Raw genomic sequence first — 13,489 nt, 5'->3', positions numbered from 1 at the left:
TGTTCTTTCAAAGCCCTACTATAAATGGTAGGACTCTCTGTGTACCCTTGAGGTGCACAAGTAAATGTAAATGAGCGGCCCCCTAAGGTGAACGCGAACAAATATCTACTATCCTTGTGTATAGGAATACTAAAGAACACATTCTTTAAGTCCACAACACTAAAGTAAGTAGCTGTAGCTGGAATCATGGTTAGGATTGTCGTTACATCAGGCACAATTGGAAATTGTGGTGCCACTTCTGTAACTACTGTAACTACTGCTTTTTGTAACATGTTGAAGAGTATGCGCCCGGGTGCCCCTGGGCCTGTTTTTTTGTGCTTTATAAATCAAATCAAATCAAATCAAATCACAACTTTATTAATGGCACGTAAATCAATTATGAAACGGAATGGAATTACATTATCGCCTTTCTTGTACACGGGTAAAATCGTACTGTTACACAAACTTCCTGAAATTTCTTCAATCACCCCGCGATGCACAAAATCGGAAACAATACATTTCAAAGCTTGCTCGCCCTCAACCGAAATCACATACTCATATAATCATATCCATGCTTCAAAACTATTTTGACAGGCTCAATCTGTAAAACACCGACATCATTGTCGTTGACAGCCCACAAGCTCTCTGGTACATCAATGAATTCTGGAGGCAAAGGTCTAGTCAAGAATTGCGAGGCAGAAAATTGCTGTGGTGAAATCATCAAGCGCACTTCATCAGAAGAACAATAAATCACTGCATTTAATTCTTTTAACAGATTCAACCCCAGCAAGTTCTCTCCGCAATCTGAAGTCAACAGAAATGGACAATGGTCCGTAAACGGACCAAAAGAAATAGGTACCGGCATAGAAACCGGACAAACAACTGGTGTACCAGAAAACCCTACAGAAACATTGGTTTGCCCTGACAGTGGAATGTTTGGAACCCGCGAAGGATCAATGGAACACTTCTGTGCTCCAGTGTCTATCAAAAACTGATGTTTCCTATTTCCCACCACCATTTCAACGTAGGCACCTTTCTGATTGACGGGAATAGGTGTGGGTTCCAAACCCTGCTTCGGGTAATCCTAACGAAACAGAATATCATCAAAAGGAAGTTCTTCAGATAAATATGCAGCAGAAGGATGATCAAATATGTTCCTGTTGTCCACACTCGGAGTCTGATTGTCCTGCGAAAAAGGTTGCTGAGGGTCCTCTGTAAACTGACCTCTACCTGGGCCCCTACGCCCGGGCGACCTCTGGATCGCCTACCCATATTACCAAATGTATTATTCGACCTTTGTTGAAGGACGGGGCATTTTGCTCGCCAATGACCCTCTCGACGACAATAAGCGCACTTGTTAATGTTCACAGGACCCAAGGGCACATTCCCCTGCGGGACATACTGACCTCTAACCTGAGAACTACCTCCTCTGGGGCCCCTAACAATTTTCTGCAATAACACTTTAGTTTTTAAATTGCCTTTCCGTTTTTCAATCCTATCTTTTTCATTATTGACAAGGTTCTCGTAGTACTGAGCCAAGTGCAGTACTTCTGATTGTGATTTCGCCTGCCAAGCGCTCTCAGAAGATATAATTTGTGACTGGATGTCAGGCAGCAATCCACGTACAAATTTGTTCACAAATAATCTTTTCCCAGACGCTGTGCCTAAGTCTTGTCCACTGAAATCTGAGAATACCTGTTCGAACCGATTAAAGAACTCGGTAGCACCCTCAGACTTTTTTTGGACACAGGCCGTAAGCTTGTCCCAAATAATTCTCTTTTCGGGAATTATGGTTTTTAATTTAGCAATGATTCTATCAGGCAGAGTTAATATCACCTGAGGTGGTCTTTCGTCAGCTGGCCTTTCCCCATCAAGTCTAGTTATATTCACCCATGTATCTTCCAACCCGGGTATGTCATCAATAGTTCTAACTTGTTTCCATAAATCTACGGGCAGGAGTACAGGAAACAACAAATCAATGTCACCTAAGGTGAACACTGAGGACTGCAAAACGGATTCTATCTCTTTATAGAACCCTGTTGGATTTTTCCTAATATCAGGAATAGATTGTCTAATAGTATTCACTTCCTGTCTTGAGAACGGGACATGAACGAACTGCGATACATAATGTATGCATGTATTTGTATGTATTTATTTTTGTATAGCGCCAGTAGCCCGAGGGCATCAGGGTGCTTGAACATTTCAACACAGAAGAAAAGAGGACAGGCATAATGTGACGCGAGCTGTTGGCTCGGGAGACCCGGCAGCCACTAGCGCCAGAAAACATATCTAAAGAGGTGTGTCTTCATCCGTTTCCTAAATACAAGGTGGTTTGCTTCTGACCTCAGAGAATCGCGAAAGCTGTTCCACAATTTAGGTGCCAACACCACAAAAGATCTACCCAACCCAGATTTCAACTTGAAATTGGGTACAACCAGGAGGCACTTTCCTTCCGATCGTAGTCTTCTCCTGGGTGTGTATAGAACTAGGCTGTTTTCAAATACTCTGGTGCTTTACCATAAAGGCACTCGTGGACCAAGGAGAGGGCCTTAAACTTTATACGTTCCTCTACTCTTAGCCAATGAAGGGAAATCCTATCGGAGGTGACATGATCTTTCTTCTTCAGATTTTTGACTAGCCTAACCTCACTGTTCTGAATCACCTGACATCTAGATAAGTCCTTAGACGAGGCCCCTAACAACAGTGCATTGCCATAGTCGAGCCGTGATAGGATAATGGCTCTGGCTATGGTGGCCAGGTTGCATTCATTTAGGAAAGGCTTGATATATCTCATTAGCCTGAGATAATAAGCCGTATTTCTTTGGAGATAGCTGGTCTGGGCATGAGAATCAACCGCAGAGTTAACCATCATGCCCAAGGTTTTCACTTTAGGGGCCACCGAAATGATGGCTTTCTTAATTTGGAAAGATTTGTACTCTGCCCCTAGATTAGCCAACTGACGACTGGAACCAAACAGCATCAGTTCGGTTTTTGAATCATTCAGGCACATCCAATTAGCCTGCATCCAGTCGTCTATTGTCTAATAAACCCTTGCAATCACTTCGCTGTCCGCGGCGTGATGGCTACCCGCAAAGTTCCAAAATAAGGTGAGTGTCGTCTGCGTAATTCGTAAACGACACGCCAGCTTTCACCAGTATGCTGCACAAAGTGCGCATGTATATGTTAAACAGCATTGGTGACAAACTGGCCCCTTGGGGCACTCCAAAGAGGATGTCGCAGGGATCAGAGAAGTTGCTGTCCCAATGGACTCTGGCTTGGCGGTTCGAAAGAAATGACAATTGCCAGTCAATGGCTCCTTCGGAGCAGCCCACGTTCTCTCTGAGTACCTTAATGAGGAGTTGATGATCTACCAGATCGAAAGCAGCGCTTAAATCAATAAGCATCAGCATCCCTAACTTATTTTTGTCTAACAGGCTCAGCATCTGATTCTGTAGGTCCAGCATGGCTGTTTCAGTGCTATGGGACGCTCTGAAGCTAGATTGTTGCTGGTGCAAGGCTTCCTGATTCTCTACAAAATACTGTAGTTGCTGCGTTGCTACCTTGTCCAATAATTTAAGAACAAAATTGGAGTTTGTTACTGGGCGCTGGTTAGCTGGGTCCTTTGGATCCAGGCCTGCTTTTTTTACAAGAGGGGTGATGGTGACCTTCTTAAGTTCCTTAGGCACTACACCCTCCTGAAACGAGGCATTCAATATTCTCAGGAGAATGGGGGCAAAATTGTCTTCATGTTAGAGAATAATGCTAGGTGGTAGAATGTTTTCTGCACAGGTGGTGGGTCTCATATTGTTCAGCACCTCTAACAATTCTGCTTCTGTAATGGAGTCAAATTTGAATAGCTGTTCTCTAATGATTATCTCCACTTCTTTAGATTGTATATCCTGATTAACAGAGGTTCTAGCCTTGATAATATTGTGTTGTGCTTTATCAGTTTTAGATTGAAATGCCTTAGAGACAATATTACAATCCTTCTCTGTAGGCATAAATGGGGGGGTGAGACTAGAATGTTTTTCAATATTCTTCAGTATGTCGAAAAATTTCCTAGTCTTGTTGTCAGCATGTTCAATCTCTGAATTAAAGAAGTTAGCCTTGGCTGACTTGATTTTGTCTCTATATTCCTTGTCCTTTATTTTCCAATTATTTTTACTGTCCACTGATTTTTCTAGGATCCATTTCCTCTCCAGAGTTCGTTTTTCCTTTTTTAAAGTGTGGAGCTCTATAGTAAACCATTTTTAGCAGTTGTTGTTTTATCTAGCTAATTTAGATTTGAAAGGGGCCTCTGCCTCCACCAGCTCAAGAACATGCTTATTGTATTTGTCTAAGAGAATTGCGCATGAATGGTGATCCTGAAAGGAACACAGTATTTCATCAGCGCATGACTTAAGCTGTGCCCTGTTTAGATTTTTAAAGTTTCTATTAACTACTTGGATATGGGATTATGTTGATGTACGTGAATAGGCAGTTTTAGATTAGCAGATACCAGATAGTGGTCGCTCCAAATGCAGGGCGTGGTTCTGCAGACTTGCAGGGATACATTATATCCGCATAGCCAGTCCAACTGGTGTCCCTGAGGAAATAACGTGCATGAATGTCCACAGCAACTATACCCCGTGCAGCATTAGCCGCAACCTCGACCTTTGGGAAAAATGTCGGAGAGACCTCTCTTATAGGCAACTGAGAAGTAGGTGACTCCGAATGCTTACTAAGCAACAGAGCTAAATCGAGCGCTAAAGCAGTCGAAGAAGTGTTAAGTGAAAAAGCTCTCTTGTAAATACTTAATAACTCTGTGGGACAACTTATCTTCCTTTTTACACACTCAACCTGGAGGTACTCTACCATTACCTGTATCACTTTCCTCTGCATTTCTAGCATATATTGACTATATGTGTCATATACCTCAACTGGAGTTATCGATATGTCTGAAATCCATCTAATCGCATCTTTCTTACAAATTCGCATTTCCTCCCATATCGGTTTACGACATGGAAGGAACCGTTTCTGTACATACATATTTTCCTCTTCGTCATCCTCATTCTGTAACTTTTCTAACTCCTTTCTATACCCAAACAACCTCTCGACATGCTCATTTACCTTCTCCATAGTGTCTCTAGAAAGTGCTAGAGTATTTAGATCCCTTAACCCTTGCGGAAAATCCGCATTATTTAATCTTCCCCACATTATACATAACTGAATCCCTAAACCTTCAATAAAAACATTTTTCTCAGGACATTATCCGTATTACAAAGTGTGGCAAAAACGCTAGCTTGATCATCCTTCTCCATACAATGCTTAGCCCATGCAATGAACTCACGTTTCTTCTCCGGTGGTACGGTATTGCGAGTGACAACCTTTGTTCCTGTACCTCGATCGATTACAAGCGTCTCAGGACCACTTGGAAGAGAGGGAGCAGGCATATTTGATGGAGGTAATATAACTGGTGCGATAAAAAGAGGTGGGGGAGCTGGAGGAAGGGGAACATTAGGTGGAGCAAGAACAACGGGAACAACAACAGGTGGAGCAGGTATAACAGGAGGAAGAGGCAAAGCAGCAGGAAGAGGAACATATGGAGGTGGCGCCGAGGCACCAGGACTTTGTTCATTTAATATTTTGTCAATAAACTCATCAGAAATATGGAGATCTTTAGAAGGATACATTTTCTGAATTCTGAGTGAGAAAGCCCTATCCATATTTTTAGTCGCCTCAGACTGTTTGTCCTGATCATAAAACAATGCTTTTTCAGTGTTCGTTTTATGACGGCGTGCATGTTTCTCTCTACTTTTAAGTTGTTGCAGCGCTTCTTTTTTCCAATTCTGCAAAACATCAAATGCTGCAGGTCTAGGCTTTTTCTTTAATAGAATTGACTCTAAATACTCAATACGAGGGATTTCAAAACTACCATTGATTGGCCACTGAAGTTCAGAGGCATGTCTGGTTTGTCTGTGCCAAATGTCATTAAATACTATACTTCCAATGCCATGCTTACAGTACATAGTACATGCCGGCGACCCCTCCTGTGGTGCGGGACGGCTAAATTCCAAAGATTGTCTATCACTGCGGAATAATGCCCTAAAGCATGTAGACAATTTCCCATGCATATCTCAAATTCTTGGTGTTACCTGGTCAATAATTGTGTCTGCAGATACAATGCGCCAAAATTCAAAATGTCAGGGTTAAATTAAGAATCGGGTCACAACTCACCTGACCAAACCTAAGGAGGTCCGATTGGATTTCTAAGAATCTTACCTAACTAATCTTACCTCGTGTATGGTGATTTTGGCAAATCTGCCCGCCTCGATAAGTAGACCCTCGTCAAGATGCCGTCTCGGACCACACGCTTATTGTCCAAGGATCGGGTCATGCAGCGCTGCTGAGGTGTCGCGTCTCGTTCAGGGGGCCCCTTATGTCACACCGTCCGATCCCGGTCTGATAGCGTGCGTCAACCTTCAACAATCCGGCATCAATCTTGAGGGTCCCTATTCGGGCGCCAACTGTGAAAACAGAATCAAAATATCGAGGCTGAGTACCCCAAAAGGAAATACACCGGACATGGGTTACAAAGGAACATACAAAGTACTTTAATTTATACTGAATCCAGTTACAAAAACAGAGAAAAATCAGATAGCTATCGGCCCTCAGTACAACACAACGAACTCAAGCGTGGTTCAGTGTGTTCAGTGATAGACATTGTACATTAGAATGCATTCTCTTTTTATTCACTTGGTGGGCGCGATGTCCATCCCCACTTCGGGTTAATATTCCTTTTAATACATCACCGATCTAGGGTTCGTGCCAAGTCTCAATCAACCGCATATAACTGGTTTGCCTTTAATACATGTATCAACAAGCCTATGCAATAACTGTGTATTCTAAGATTTTTAAACATATTTTCTTAAACATAAATACAATGTAGTTAAACAGATGTTCTTCGTTCAGTATTTGAATACACTGTCCCAACTTATGCTCGTGGATTAGTTTCATTGCACGAGTAATCCTTCTACACATAGGTCAACGAAGGACAAGGTCTCAGTTCACGACCTCAACAAGTGGCCTGCAGGCAAGTTATACATGAGCTTTGTACAGAGACCAAGACGGCCATGTTGTATTCTGGAATGACATCGTCCACCATTTTAACTCAGACTTTTATACAACGAATCCTAAAATGGCGGTTTGACCTAAAATGGCGGCTTACATAGATTTAAGGTCAGGACCTTGCAACACAGATTTCTTTCGCAAGCGACTTTCGAGCAGCTTGGCGTAGCCCAATATTCATATATTTATTACAATAGGAGGCACGATATACTTTCTCTTCCGACATAGCCCCCCGTAAAGTTACTTGTCACCTGCATGCTATATAAACACAGCCCACCATTTTGTACTTACGAAGAGGCAGTTATCACTAGCCAATACCTAGTGGTGATAGCACATTTTGAGCCCTCCCCTAGATATTACCTTCCCCCTCAGTGAAAAGTGAGATGTTAAGGGTGTAGAGTTAGAATCTTTCAGATCCTGTCTCAAGAAGTATCTTCTGCTAAAAGCAACCTTTTTCTTCATCATGCACTTGGCACATGTGGAGTGATCACCAACATAAGGTGGCCTGAGGAGTTTTTATTTTCCCACTGCACGTATAAACTTATGATAAACAGACACACATTTGGTGTTCAGCTAATGAGACCGCCTGGAGCAGGACTGCTGTAATACAGAAGAGTTTGACTTTGACGTGGTCTGGGTTCTAGTAGAGTTTTTTTTTAAGCAAATGGGAGATGTTTTTGATTGTCCCTTGTATATGTCTGCTGAATCAGTGAGTTAGTGAAATGAAGTAACCAACGTCACCTGCATGTTTTGACGGAGGAAAAGATCCTGCACTAATAGAAGACAGAAGCAATGTTTAAGCGTGAAGTTTTGCTGGAGTATATGCTCACTGACTCACATGTTCTTCAGACTGTATTTATTGGACGTATGCTAATAGTTCGAGTATAGTGCAACATACATTGAGCAGATTGGACTTATGTTTCATATTCATATTCACGTTCAAACCGCAAAGATGTAAACCTTTGTTCGTCACATTTACTCTCCATCCATCATTTCCACAAGAAAATGCTATACTAAGGCTATTGGGCAGTAAAGGCATAAGTAGATCAATTGCTGCCACTTCTTTAATTGTTCAAGCCCTTTCAGACTAATCACTTAGAGTGAAGACATTCTTCAATATTAAATCTTGACCCACCACATACTCTTTATATTCTCGGCCCCGCCCCCCTGCTAATACCATATGGTTGCATGGTTATTTCCTGGCTTGTGAAAAGCAAATTGTTTACCTAAACTGCAGCATTTCAAGTTGCAAGCTATTATCCACTCACGAGTCACTCTCTAACTTATGTAAGAAGAGTAGTGCAAGGGGCACACACCCCAAAACTCGACCATAACGTACAAGTGTACCTGTAAAGCTACACCTAACCCAATGCGTATTCAGTCTCAATGTGTGTGGTTGCTCTGGCAGTAGAAGTTTTGTGTGATTGATGTAAGGGTAGATATGTGGGGAGTTTGCTGTTAATATGTGGCCGGAAGAATCAAGATTTTTAATAATTGGAGAACCTTCCTATTTGCATCTCTTTTTAAACCCAAGCTTCAGTAGCGAATGTACCTGGTGGTGTCTCAAAGCAATACCAAAGTGATGAAAGCTCCTTAATCTCGGGGTGTCTGCTTCTCTTCATGTGACTGCCACAGACCTAGCTCAACAGCATTGAGCAGGCAAAGGCAAACATTAGCAAGCAGGCAAGGAGAGCACAGCAGTACCATAAAGGCCAGACTGCACTGTTCACAACCTAGTAGGAAAAAGAATAAAAACTACCACCAGAGAACAGTAAAGACTAAGGTTGGCAAAGAAGGACAGCGGGGTTCAGCGCAAGGACCTGTGTCACTTTGGGTGGTTTAGAAGCACTGCAGTTGAATGCAGAAGTGGAGACTTGCCAAGTAATCCACCAGGTAAGTAAGACAAAAATGGGTTGTTTTGCAAACACACTGCGCACAAAAACAAGATGAAATACAATTGGTTTGGTGTTTAATCAGAACCGTTGTAGCCTGACACGTGTTTCGAGAAAACAAGATGAAATACAATTGGTTTGGTGTTTAATCAGAACCGTTGTAGCCTGACACGTGTTTCGAGCGACTTGCTCTTCTACTGAGGCTGAGGTGGAAGTATCCTTAGTTTGAGCACCATAAATATGGTAAGAAAATGTAGAATTAAAGGCGTGGGTTCCACTGTATTATGCAGTTGAAAGAGCACAATAATGAAGGCGTGTTAGCGATATCACAGCGTCTCCTGTGTCTGTAGAGCAGGAGCCAGGAACAGTGGCTGTGTCTAGATATAATAAAAGCCTTTGCGGCTTTAAAAAATGTTTTTTGCGGCTCCGTTTTAATTGGAAATACCTCCAGTTTATGACGAGATCATAGGCTCCCCTTATTTAAAAGGGTTGCATACTCTAAGATCTTAAAGTAGATGTACTGGTAGGTAACTATTCAAGACCAATCTGGCCATAGGCCTCAGCGTACATTTATAGTAAACCTGTATGTACAATATTAAAAAGCTCTAAAGGTATTGATAAGTTATTAGTCTTTACACCACATTCTGGAAAAATGGCACTAAAACATGTGAAATTCACACTATAGAGACACGCTGGAGCCGTAACCCAGGACGCTGGACTGAAACCTGGTTTTACTTTTGGATCCACAAACCCAGAGTATACAATTCTGAAGTTCCACCCCCAGCCATAAGCAAGCCAGGTGTCCAGTTCATGGTTATGACCAGGCCATCCTTTACAGAAGATTGTTCACTTTAGGCTGCCTGATGATGGGCTGGTGTCCTCATGCGCATGGCGCAAACTTCTTTCTAACCATAAAGTGAATGGATGTGTGGGCGATTGGATATAGTGTCCGCTACAAAATTATTGGACTGGTATAATTTGTAGTCTCAGGCAGGTGATGGGTGAAAATATGTTTTGAGCTTGTGCAATGTTTGGAACGCACTACACTTTTCAAAAGGGAAACTATGGGCCTCATTACAAGTCCGGCGGTAGCCGTGCCGATAAAACCGGCGGGTTGCCGCCGGACTTGCAATATTTACCAGCGCCTGGCTTAATTATTGGGGGATTATGTCCCTGGCGTTCCGGGAAGTCAGGCGCCTGTAAATGTTAATCCTCATTCCCATTTGCGTCCCATAGGACTCAATCGGAATGGGGAACACGAAAGCACTGGCACCGTTAATAACGGTGCTGGTGCCTCCGTGTAGGTCTGCTAAATGTGGCCGCTGTGCCCGGCAGAGTCCGACCTGTCGGGCACAGCAACTCTGGCAAGCAGACCTGTAGTGTGCCGGTCCGGTAACAACAGCACTGTTGTTGCCAGACCGGCACACTTGCAATGAGGCCCAATGGGGGTCATTACAAGTAGGGCGCAAAGGGATACCGGGCACCGGTAATGACACCGGTTCCGGTAATCTCTTTGCGCCCTACTACGAGTTCCCTTTGCGTGTCCTTCCTTAATGCCTGCTTTTAGCAGGCGTTAAGGACGGGACCCGCAAAGGGACACTGGGGTCAATAACGGTACCGTAATTTACGATACCGTTATTGCTGCCTTCCCCCCTTCCCATTGAGCCCTATGGGGGCTCAAATGGGAATGGGGAATGGCCCTGGTGAATGGGGAATTACCTGTCCCTCCAACCTCGGAATGGACCGGTAATTACTCCATTCACCAGGCTGGAGTCGGAACGATTTTAGAGGCAGCCATGCCGCAAATAGCAGCGTGGTTACCTCCAAAGTCGGAATGAGGCCCAATGTCTTTTAAAAATGAACCATTTTCCAGTGACTTTTGAAGGAATGCACTTTCCAACCTGGAACATATATCAGAGGGTTTGAAATTAATATTCAATGAGCTGGACCTAAAACCGGCTCCTGGGTGTCAGGCATCGCTAAGTAGGATATAGCTACTGCTGGGGAGCCAGGAGCGAGTATACAGCAAATATAACTTCCACGAGAGAGGCAAACTGTACGTATTTGCCCATGTTTTTAAATGTGTATCAGATGTCATTCTTCTTTAATAGCATTTTCAACTACTGAAAATGAACGTCACACATATGTTTATGCCTCCAGTTGGCCTGGTGAGCCAAAGGTAGCACATGGTCGCTGTTGGTTTTATGCTGACCAGGCTTTCCTAGGCTAGAAGAAAGATCTAAATGGTTCCCATCAATTTCGAACCTTGCATTAGCATGAAGACTAATGCCCCTTTTTGGGGGGCAGAAGAAGGAAAGTCTGTGCCCTCTATATCTCGGTCTGGACAGTAGCTTTGTTTATCAGGTGTAAAACCTCCAACATTAGCATGAGTAAGTTATGAGTTAGTTTGGGTTGTTTCCATCAGTACATTAGACCCTTTACTTCGCTCAACCCATGAATCATGTTGGGCACATGAAGCGCCCCCTACCCTGTTTGCACTGGATGGCTCGCCTCACTCATCGCACCCCAATCACTAATGCTTTCTCAAGGCAGACTTGCCTTACCTCCCCAGGCTTGCAGACACCATGTTCTGGAATACATGGTTAATGGTTAATGTGCTGGGGAACCAGGAGCGAGTACGCTAAATCTGGCCCGTTAATAGGTACTTTGCTGAATCACAATTCGCGCTGCCAGCCCCCAGTGCAGAAGAGGAGTCAGTTTTGACGTTTCATGAGCAAAACATTGGGGGAGGCCATGGTTCAAGGCGAGGTGTCTGGTGATACTGAGGAAAACAATTATCACAATTCAAGAGCTGAGGATTCTGTAGACCTGTACAGAAGCATATTTGACTCTATTGCACAAACCTTCCCAGCCGCTTACTGAAGCTAGCAATATTACTGGCAAGTGCCTTCAATTTGTCTTAAACTGGCATAACAGATTTCAAATGTGTACATCATTACTTATTAGAGTTACCTTTGGGCCTTTCCCACCACAGAGTATTTCCAGGGAGACTGACGCAGCAGCTGGATGCCTTTAGAGATGGTCTCAAATCCAGAGGATTCACGTACTTCAACCAGATTTGAACTGGCCTTCCTCCTTGTCTCCTGTTGATTGGGGACCAACTCCTCAGCTGAGGAACTTCAAGAGTCCTTCTGCAATTGTTCCCTTCCTTTTGTTCTTCTTCTTTAGATCCTTGTTTGTTTTCTTTTTTGTGAAGAAAAAGCATCTGTCAGAGCAGTGATGGGTAATACAATATCAGAAACATTTTGAATGAACTTCCGTTAAAAGTTTGGTAACCCTAAGAACCGTTGGACATCTTCTACTGAATGTGATTCAGGCAACTTGGAAATAGCCTTTATTTCGCATGTATCCATTTGAGCTTCTTATTCGGATAAGATGAATCCTAGGTAAGGCACCATGGTCAAATCAAATAAAAAATGTTCAGGTTTGGCTAGCAGTTGGTGTTGGCGTAATCGTTCTAATACCTTGTTGACTTATTTGATGTGTGGATTTTGAGAGACAGAAAAACCAAGATGTCATTTAGATACACAATGGCCCTCATTACGACCCTTGCGGAAATCAACCGACCGGACCGCCATAGCGTAAATAGCGTTTCCGCCATTGCACGATGGAGCAAAGTGCGGCTCATTCCGACCCATCGGGCACGAGCACCACGCCATGGCGGAAGTGCAAAGTCCGCGATGGCGGAAATGACCCCAAAACGGCCCACACCGCCGCCGTACGGCGCCCTAGGTGCAATACCGCCACCCATCACAGCGGACACCGCAGTGAGCGCCAACCGGAAAGTACGGTGACCGTAAATATACGGAAACGGAAGTAAAAGCATGGTCCCGGAACGGGAAACATCCCGCCGTACACCTATAAAACCACAAAATCCACACAACCATAAAAAATACTACCCTGAGACACATCCCAACCCGTCATCCACCCTAGTGAAACCAAGAAAAATGGGAAAAGTAGCGAAGAAAGCGTGCGACCGCAAGCGGCAGGTCCACTTCTCCCGTGAGGAACTCACGGTGCTCACGGAGACCCTCCAGGAGAATGCTGCCGTCGTCTTCTCCACGCAAATGACCAGGACGGCACTTGCGATCAAGAAGGCCATATGGGCCCTGGTGGCACAGCGTGTAAGTGCGGTGGGGACCGCACCCCGCAACCCACAGCAATGCAGAAAGCGATGGGACGACCTGCGGATACGCGTCCGTAGCATACTTTCTGCCAACCGCAACATTGCCACAGCTACCGGGGGAGGATCGGAATCACCCATCAAGTTGACCCCCTGGGAAGAAATCTGTGCCTCCACCATTGGAATGGAGAGCATAGAGGGAGTCGGAGGGATGGAGAAAGGAGTGCAGACATCCGAAGATTCAGGTAGGTGTCCCAAATAAAACAATGCCAAAACCACAATGTCCAATCATGTGAAGTACCACGTGCCCACACAGTGCAACAGGAACACATGTCCAGGAGAACGTCCACATACATAAGCCTGATAG

This window comes from Ambystoma mexicanum, chromosome 7q, assembly GCF_040938575.1.
Source record: "Ambystoma mexicanum isolate Mex_15411 chromosome 7q, UKY_AmexF1_1, whole genome shotgun sequence".
NCBI classification, from domain to species: domain Eukaryota; kingdom Metazoa; phylum Chordata; class Amphibia; order Caudata; family Ambystomatidae; genus Ambystoma; species Ambystoma mexicanum.
The sequence above is the reverse complement of the archived record's forward strand: the minus strand, read 5'-3'. Positions refer to the sequence as shown.